Consider the following 8,536-nt stretch of genomic DNA (forward strand, 5'->3'; position numbering starts at 1 on the left):
AGGTGATATTAATTATAATATAATCATATATGTTGTTTAATACAATGTGTGAGCAATATTAACTTCTGTGTCTTTACACCTACAAGCATTTCAGTTTAGACTGGCCGCATTGCAAGTGTCTAATAGACACATGAGGCTAGTGGCATCACGTTGACTCCAGAACAAGAGATAAACATTATTTGGTGGGCTTAAACTTATGTCCACAAGTAGAGAAAATAATACTGTTACCTTCTGATGAACTTCATATATGTGTGTGCATAACTATATTAAATTAATAAAATTGATACATTAGTACACTTTTTATTAGTTTAAACATACCTATGCCAGAATTTATATATTTTAACACTTTGGAATTGAAGTCAGATGTTACCTTAAAATTATTTACTCTAGCCTTATATCTGAAGAATAGATCTTTTTATCATATTCATAATAAAATCATTGTCTATCTAGTTTTTAAAAACCTGGTAACAGATTGACATAAAACCATATTTCCATGCCATTGATGGACAGTGCCATAGGCAAGCAAATTCTTACATGTATGAGGCTAAAATCTAATTAATATATCTTTATCAAATGGGTCCCAATTGTTTTCTCTAAAGCCACAGAGGCAAGTTTAAATATTTTTCCATGTGAAAACTGTTAGTGTATTTTAGTATTTCTTCTCTCCTGCTCGAATAGACCTAGTCTTTTGAGTAGTTCCCTCTATGTTATGTTGTCCCTAAACTTTTTCTCATCTCTGTCCTCTAGACATGCTTGACTTTGTTAATGCTCCTTTTAAAACTGTAGTAATAGAGTAAGGTATATACTTCAATATCTCATTCTAATATATTAGTATTTTCTGGTGTCATCATCAAATTCAGTCTAGACTATATGTACTACTTCAGCAGTTCTCTAGCCTGCACCCTCAGTACTCTTGTCCCTTTGTCCTTTCCCCCTAACCAACAAAACACACCTCTCTACTTCTAACTAGGTCATCTAATTCCTGATTTACTTTCTGTAGTCATGCTTCCAAATACTACTAGTTACAAGAAGACATCTCTCCATGAGGCAGATGGTCACTACATACCAAAATCCTGTCTGGGTGTTCAGTGGTGCCCTAACATCCTCCAGTTCTTCAGTTACTATCCTTCCACGTACCTTCATCCTCTACTGCAATCTGCAAAAATATTTTAAGGCACAGAGCCAAACCCAAAACACTCCACTACCTGATTATATCAGGTCCCAGTTATTAAATAATAGAAAGGCAACCATGTGCATACTTTTTCATCCCTTCATAGTACAGCTTTTGCCCAATGGAAATTGTGTAGATAAAAAAAAAAAAACTAATCATTAGCATTTCTGAAAGCCACATTCCATTGCTGACATGAAGAACTTAATCCTGGTTTTCTATATGTGTAATTAGTAATCAATACATGAACTTCTATTTCAAAACTCTAATTATTTCTAGGAAAATGTACTATATTCAACCTATTAATTATGTCTGTAGGCCATTTTTAAATTTAAATATTTTATTGTTGTTCCTGTTACAGTTGTCCCAATTTTTCCCCCTTTCTTCTCCTCCACCCAGCCCACTCTATGCTCCCACAGTCAATCCCCACTCTGTTGTCCATGTCCATGGGTCATTCATACATGTTCCTTGACTAGTTCCTCTTCCCCTTGTTTCTATACTTATCTCCCTCCCACCTCCCCTCTGGAGGGTATTTTTGTATTCTAACTTACAATTCAATGTTATAACCTTTTTGCAGTCTGGAAATGTGATGATCATGCTTGGGATGCCTTTCTGAAACTATGAACAATGTTGGGTAAAGGAGACAGTGCTATTAAATGTCAGTAGAGCTGTTTTTGGGGTCAACAAAGAAGGAGCTTGGTGGAATGAAATGAGTAGACTTTTGGTAGTCCCGTAAACTAGGAAGATCACCTCTCTGCGAGTAGCCAGTGGGCTCTGTAACCTGGCTCAGCATTAGCTGCCATATTCATCTTCCCTCAGCCCCCTCATCCCTGAGAGCAGGCTCTGATAAGAACCTCCATAGGCCTGTTTCTCTCAGGTCTAAGATCTAATAATATATTTAATATTTTGAATCTCCAATGAATATAAAGCTTTGGGAATGACTACTAACCAAGTTTTGCATTTTATCCCTGTTTATGACAATTTTAACAATAAATCTAGGCTTTAAAATATAGTCCTTTCTCAGGATTCCTATGTAAAATATAAGCATTTTATCATTTTAGTTTTATTGTGATTATTTCACCGTTGGCAATTTTTCATTTACTTTAAATAATGGTGGAATGTTGTTCATTACCATGAGATCATTTTGGGCTGTAATGACGTTCAAATGAGCATCTTCACAAAGAAGTATCTTACTTGAATTAGATTAATATTGATTGCAAGAGGCAGCCTTTTGTTTATATTAAAGAAATTGGCCTTTTAGGAGTTGATGAAAGTGGGATGATTGCACATTGCATGGATCTGAAGAATTCTCTGACCAATAGGGTTCTCTAATGAGTATAATGTTAAAATTGTTTTATAAGAAAGTATAGAATTTCCCAAGCACATTTTTCTCTATAAGGAAAGCAGATTTGTGGTAGTTTTATTAATTTTATCTTTTGATTCAATACACTCAGTTTCTATTTCTTGAAATATTCTTTTTTAAATATATTTTATTGATTATGCTATTACAGTTGTCCCATTTCCCCCTTCACTCCCCTCCACCCTGTACACCCTCTCCCACCCACTCCGCCTCCTTTTAGTTCATGTCCACATGTCATACTTATAAGTTCTTTAGCTTTTACATTTCTCATACTATTCTTACCCTCCCCCTGTCTATTTTCTACCTACAATCTATGCTACTTATTCTCTGTACTTTTTCCCTCTCTCTCCTTCTCCCACTCCCCTGTTGCTAACCCTCCATGTGATCTCCATTTCTGTGGTTCTGTTCCTGTTCTAGTTGTTTGCTTAGTTTCTTTTGGTTTTGCTTTAGGTGTAGTTAATAATTGTGAGTTTGCTGTCCTTTTACTATACATGTTTTTTTTTTAATCTTCTTTTCTTAGATAAGTCCCTTTAACATTTCATAAAATAAGGGCTTGGTGATGATGAACTCCTTTAACTTGACCTTATCTGAGAAGCACTTTATCTGTCCTTCCATTCTAAATGAAAGCTTTGCTGGATAGAGTAATCTGGGATATAGGTCCTTGTGTTTCATGGCTTGGAATACTTCTATCCGGCCCCTTCTTGCCTGTAAGGTCTCTTTTGAGAAATCAGCTGACAGTCTGATGGGAACTCCTTTGTAGGTAACCGTCCCCTTATCTCTTGCTGCTTCTAGGATTCTCTCCTTCATTTTTACCTTGGCTAATGTAATTATGATGTGCCTTGGTGTGTTTCTTCTTGGGTCCAACTTCTTTGGGACTCTCTAAGCTTCCTGGACTTCCTGGAAGTCTATTTCCTTTGCCAGAAGGGGGAAGCTCCCTTTATTATTTGTTCAAATATGTTTTCAATCTGTTGCTTTACCTCTTCCCCAACTGGTACCCCTATAATTCAGATGTTAGAACGTTTAAAGATGTCCTGGAGGTTCCTAAGCTTCTCCTCATTTTTTTTGAATTCTTATTTCTCCATTCTTTCCTGTTCGGTTGTTTCTTTCTTCCTTCAGGTCCACTCTATTGTTTTGAGTCCCAGTTTCCTTCCCATCACTATTGGTTCCCTGTGCATTTTCCTTCATTTCTTTTATGGTAACCTTCATTTGTTCATCTAATTTACAACCAAAATCAACCAATTTTGTGAGCTTCCTGATCACCAGTATTTTGAACTGTGCATCTGATAGGTTAGCTATCTCTTAGTCATTCAAAAGGATGAGTTCTGGGGCACTGATTTCTTCAGTCCCCTTTGCCACTTCCCACAAGCAAATTGTGTCCTTCTAGTGCTGGCTCCCGGGCGGGTGGGTTTGTGTACTTTCTCGGACTCCGTGGGTTTCTCCAAGGAGCCTCCTGTGAGGCTGATAGAATCTCCCAGCCTCTACTTCCACAGGTGTTTTCAGTCGGTGCCTTCAGGCTTTGTTTCCCAGCGCTGGGTCCCTGTGTTATAGGGTCTGTGTTGCTGCTCGTGTTTGCTTAGTTTGCACACGAATGTGTGGCTGCAGACAGCCAGCTACCTTGCATGCCTCACTGGGTCTGCTCCTAGCCTCCCACGCTCAGGGTCTGCCACTGGTCCATCAGCTTCCCCTGTGCTTCTGGGGTCTGCCAACTGCCATCTGCACCCTGCACACCCACATCTGCCAGCCACCACTTTTTCCTGCCAGGACCATTCGACCCCTCTCCGTAGGCCTCTGACTCCACCCCTCCTTACTGACCTGGATGTATGGTATTCACACTTCCGTTGGGTTCATTTCTCTCTGTTCTGGTTGTTTTTTTGTTTGTAAATTCTTGTTGTTTAGTTTTGGTTGCTCAAGGAGGTACAGTGCAACCACCTATGCCTTCATCTTGGCTGGAATTTTGCCATATACTCAAAGTGAATTACATTTTGAGTCATTAATTTAATATTCTACTCTATTTATTAAAATATGATATGTATATTTTCCAAAATTTTAAATATTTCTAGATAGATGGTTTTCAAAATTATTTATAACTGATTTTTAAAATATAATACAAAGTTATTTTTTAACTTTCTTAATTGATTTTCTTATGTTAGAATATTTCGACTTCCGGCCAAGGTGGAGGCATAGGTGGATACACCGTACCTACACGCACAACCAAGATTGGAACAACAATTTAGAGGTAGAATAACACCCAGAATGGATAGAAAATATATCTGAATGGAAGTCAGACAGCCAAGAATTTGAAATAGACCCGTTCATCCAGACCTGTAGGAGGGACGGAGACGAGCAGCTGAGCACAGGTCTCGGCACAGAGAACAGGGAGAATTGGGCTCATAAGGCAACTGGAAGCACATAAGGCATCTGCGGCACGCAAGATCACCTTGAGTACACAAGCGGCAGCTGGCAGACCCAGTGAGGTGGCGACTGTGGAGCAGGGCAGAGCGTGCAACCCAGGATCCCAGGGAAGGGACTGAGGTCCCACAGGAACAGAGCTACCGCCATTGTTCCCTCTTGACCCCGCCCTCACATACAACGTCACAATCTAGGGACTGGGGTGCCCAGCCCTGGAGAACACCTAAGGCTCCACCCCTCACCATAACAGGAGTGGCCAGACCAAAGGAAAAAAATAAAATAAAAAGATGGCTCAAACAGAGTTAAAAGTCCCAGAGCCAGTTTTTTTAAGTGACCGAGAAATAGTCAGCCTATCAGAAGCACAGTTCAAAGCTCTGGTGATCAGGATGCTCACAGAATTGGTGGACTTTGGTCATAAATTAGATGAACAAATGCAGACTACAGTAAGAGAAATGAAGGAAAATGCACAGGGAACCAATAGTGATGGAAAGAAAACTGGGTTCCAAATCAATGGAAGGGACCAGAAGGAGGAAAGGAACAACCAAACAGAAAAGAATGAAGAAACAAGAATCCAAAAAAAAAAAAAATGACGAGAGGCTTAGGGACCTCTAGGACATCTTTAAACATTCCAACATCCAAATTATAAGGGTACCAGAAGGGGAAGAGAAAACACAATAAGTGGAAAAGTTCTTTGAACAAATAATAAAGGAGAACTTCCCCAATATGGCAAGGGAAATAGACTTCCAGGAAGTCCAGGAAGCTCAGAGAGTCCCAAAGAGGTTGGACCCAGGGAGGAACACGCCAAGGCACATCATAATTACATTACCCAAGATAAAAATGAAGGAGAGAATTCTAGAAGCAGCCAGAGATAAGGGGACAGTTACCTACAAAGGAGTTCCCATCAGACTGTCAGCTGATTTCTCAAAAGAGACCTTGCAGGCAAGAACTGGCTGGAAAGTATTCCAAGTCATGAAAGGCAAGGACCTACATCCCAGATTACTCTATCCAGCAAAGCTTTCATTTAGAATGGAAGGGCAGATAAAGTGCTTCTCAGATAAGGTCAAGTTAAAGGAAGTTCATCATCACCAAGACCTTATTTTATGAAATAAAATAAAGGGACTTATCCAAGAAAAAGAAGATAAAAATATGAACAGTAAAAAAAGACATCAAACTCATGGTTAGTAACAACTATACCTAAAACAAAAGCAAACTAAGCAAACAAAAAGAACAGGAGTGGAACCACAGAAATGGAGATCACATGGAGGGTTAGCAACAGGGAAGTGGGAGGTGGAGAGAGGGGGAAAAGATATAGAGAATAAGTAGCATGGACAATAGGTAGAAAATAGGGGGAGGGCAGGAATGGTGTGGGAAATGTAGAAGCTAAAGAACTTATGACACATGGACATGAACTAAAGGGGGGGAATGTGGGTGGGAGGGGATGGGCAGAGGGGAGGGGAGTGAAGGGGGAAAATGGGACAACTGTAATAGCATAATCAATAAAATATATTTTAAAAAGAAAAAGAAAAAAAGAAAAAAATGTAATTCACTTTCATTTGGCATCTATCAATATACAGACACTATTGATGATGGATTAAAAATTATGACAAAGAGTTCCTAACCACTAAATTTAACAATCATTTGGTGAAATAGTATGTAAATACACATAACATTAATACCAGCAAAATTTAACATTGTAATAATCACATACAAAAAAAGCCATGTTAGCTATTCAGCCAGCCTGGAAAAGATTGGGGAGAGCTTTATTGAGAACATGCTTTTTTGCTCAGTTTAATGGGCTTGAAATATCAGAAGCTGGAGTGAAATAAAAATAAGTTTCTTAGTATAAGGAGCAATGCAAGCAAAGTCAAGTGATGAGGAGGAACATATACATGGCTAGCAGTTTGCACTTCATGAATGAATTAAAAGGTGCTTCGAGGGGTACCAATTAGTAAATGTGAACTGTTACAGCAGGCTATACTGTCCAGATAAGTTGTTTTAGGTTTAGCTCAGAAATCTGATTTTAATTAGTAAGGTAATGAAAGATTGATCTAAGTAATATCTTACTAAGGGACATACTTCTTTTTGTTAAACACATTGTTATAAAAATTTTATGTATGTACATGGGAAGAATTATACTATGTTCCTATCACCCAGCTTCAATAATGATAAATTTATGGCTAACCTAATTTCATTTTTATATACTTCCTTCACCTTCTTTCTCATTGTGGATTATTTTGAGGGAAATCAAAGACATTATATCATTTTATTTTAAAATATTTTAATATGTATTTCTAAAGTGTAAGGATAATGACACAGAGACAATGCCATTATCACACTCTAATGCACAGTGATAACTTAATATCAAATAACCAGTTAGTATTTGCATTACTGCGATTGCTTCATAGTTTTTATTTCCCTACAGTTTGTTTGAATTAGAATCCAAATAAGATCCATGCATTGCAATTACTTGATAATAGTCCCCTCCTCTATCTCTTCTATTTTCTTGGTGATTTATTTTTTGAGGGAATCTGGTTATTTGTCATAGATTTTCAGTCTACATTTTGCTGATTCAATCTGTGTAATCATTTAACATTTTTTCTATTGTTCCTCTCTCTGTCTTTTTTCTGCATTATGTAGAAAAACTTTTCTTCAAGCTTTCTGTAATACTGTGGTCCAGCATGCCAAAGAACATTATACAGTGGTATCATTGCATGTTCACAGTTACCAGTAACAAATGAGCACTCTGCAGTGCATTGTAGCATTAGTATATTCCTCTGGTAAGCCTACTTTCCATGATCTGCAGCATCCTTTCATATTTTGAATTTTAATTTTCCTTGAGTTTTATAAAAGACAAATTTTTATTTAGTAACCCTACTCTATACATTTTGGAAAAACAACAGGACTCTCTGACTAGAGATCCCTCATCTTCCTGTAGCCAGTTCTTCAACATTCTTCTTGTTTTCTTGTATGGGCAGAACCTTTGGGTGTGTAAATGTCTTCTTTGATTAAAAAAAGCCTCATAAAGAGATATACCTCATTTATACTTTTAGTACTTATCACATTTTATAATTATACATATTTATTTATTATTTATTTTATATTGATCTTTTCAACCATAGTTAGGAAACTTTCTGACAAAAAATCTACATTTTTAGGTTTCATTTAATATTTACACCTAGACTAGTATAGAGCCTTCTGGATTATAGTTACTGAATAACTTGTTCTTTAATGAGAGTATAGATTAATGGCAGGAAGATTTGTACATAAATGTACAAATTGAGTGAGGAATGAATGAATAGGAGCTAAAAGGTCCACATAGACAAATACAAAGCGAAAGTTTATAACATGCATTATACGTAACAAAAATGAGTGTAATCTATTCACTATTGCTTGTAACTTCTTTTAAAATGTAGAATTGGACAGGATCTAAGATGGCGTCGGAGTAGGAAGGAGCAGATTTGGCTTTCCTCTGCTCAGGGGAGAGAGTCCTGACCGACCTTTGGAGTGGAAAGGCAAGCAACCAACATATTTCAGCATTTTTGAGAACGGAGGACCAAGGATTGTGGCAGAACTGAAAGAACAAAGAACAGATCGCTGCA

The sequence above is a fragment of the Phyllostomus discolor genome, chromosome 10 (assembly GCF_004126475.2).
Source record: "Phyllostomus discolor isolate MPI-MPIP mPhyDis1 chromosome 10, mPhyDis1.pri.v3, whole genome shotgun sequence".
NCBI lineage: Eukaryota > Metazoa > Chordata > Mammalia > Chiroptera > Phyllostomidae > Phyllostomus > Phyllostomus discolor.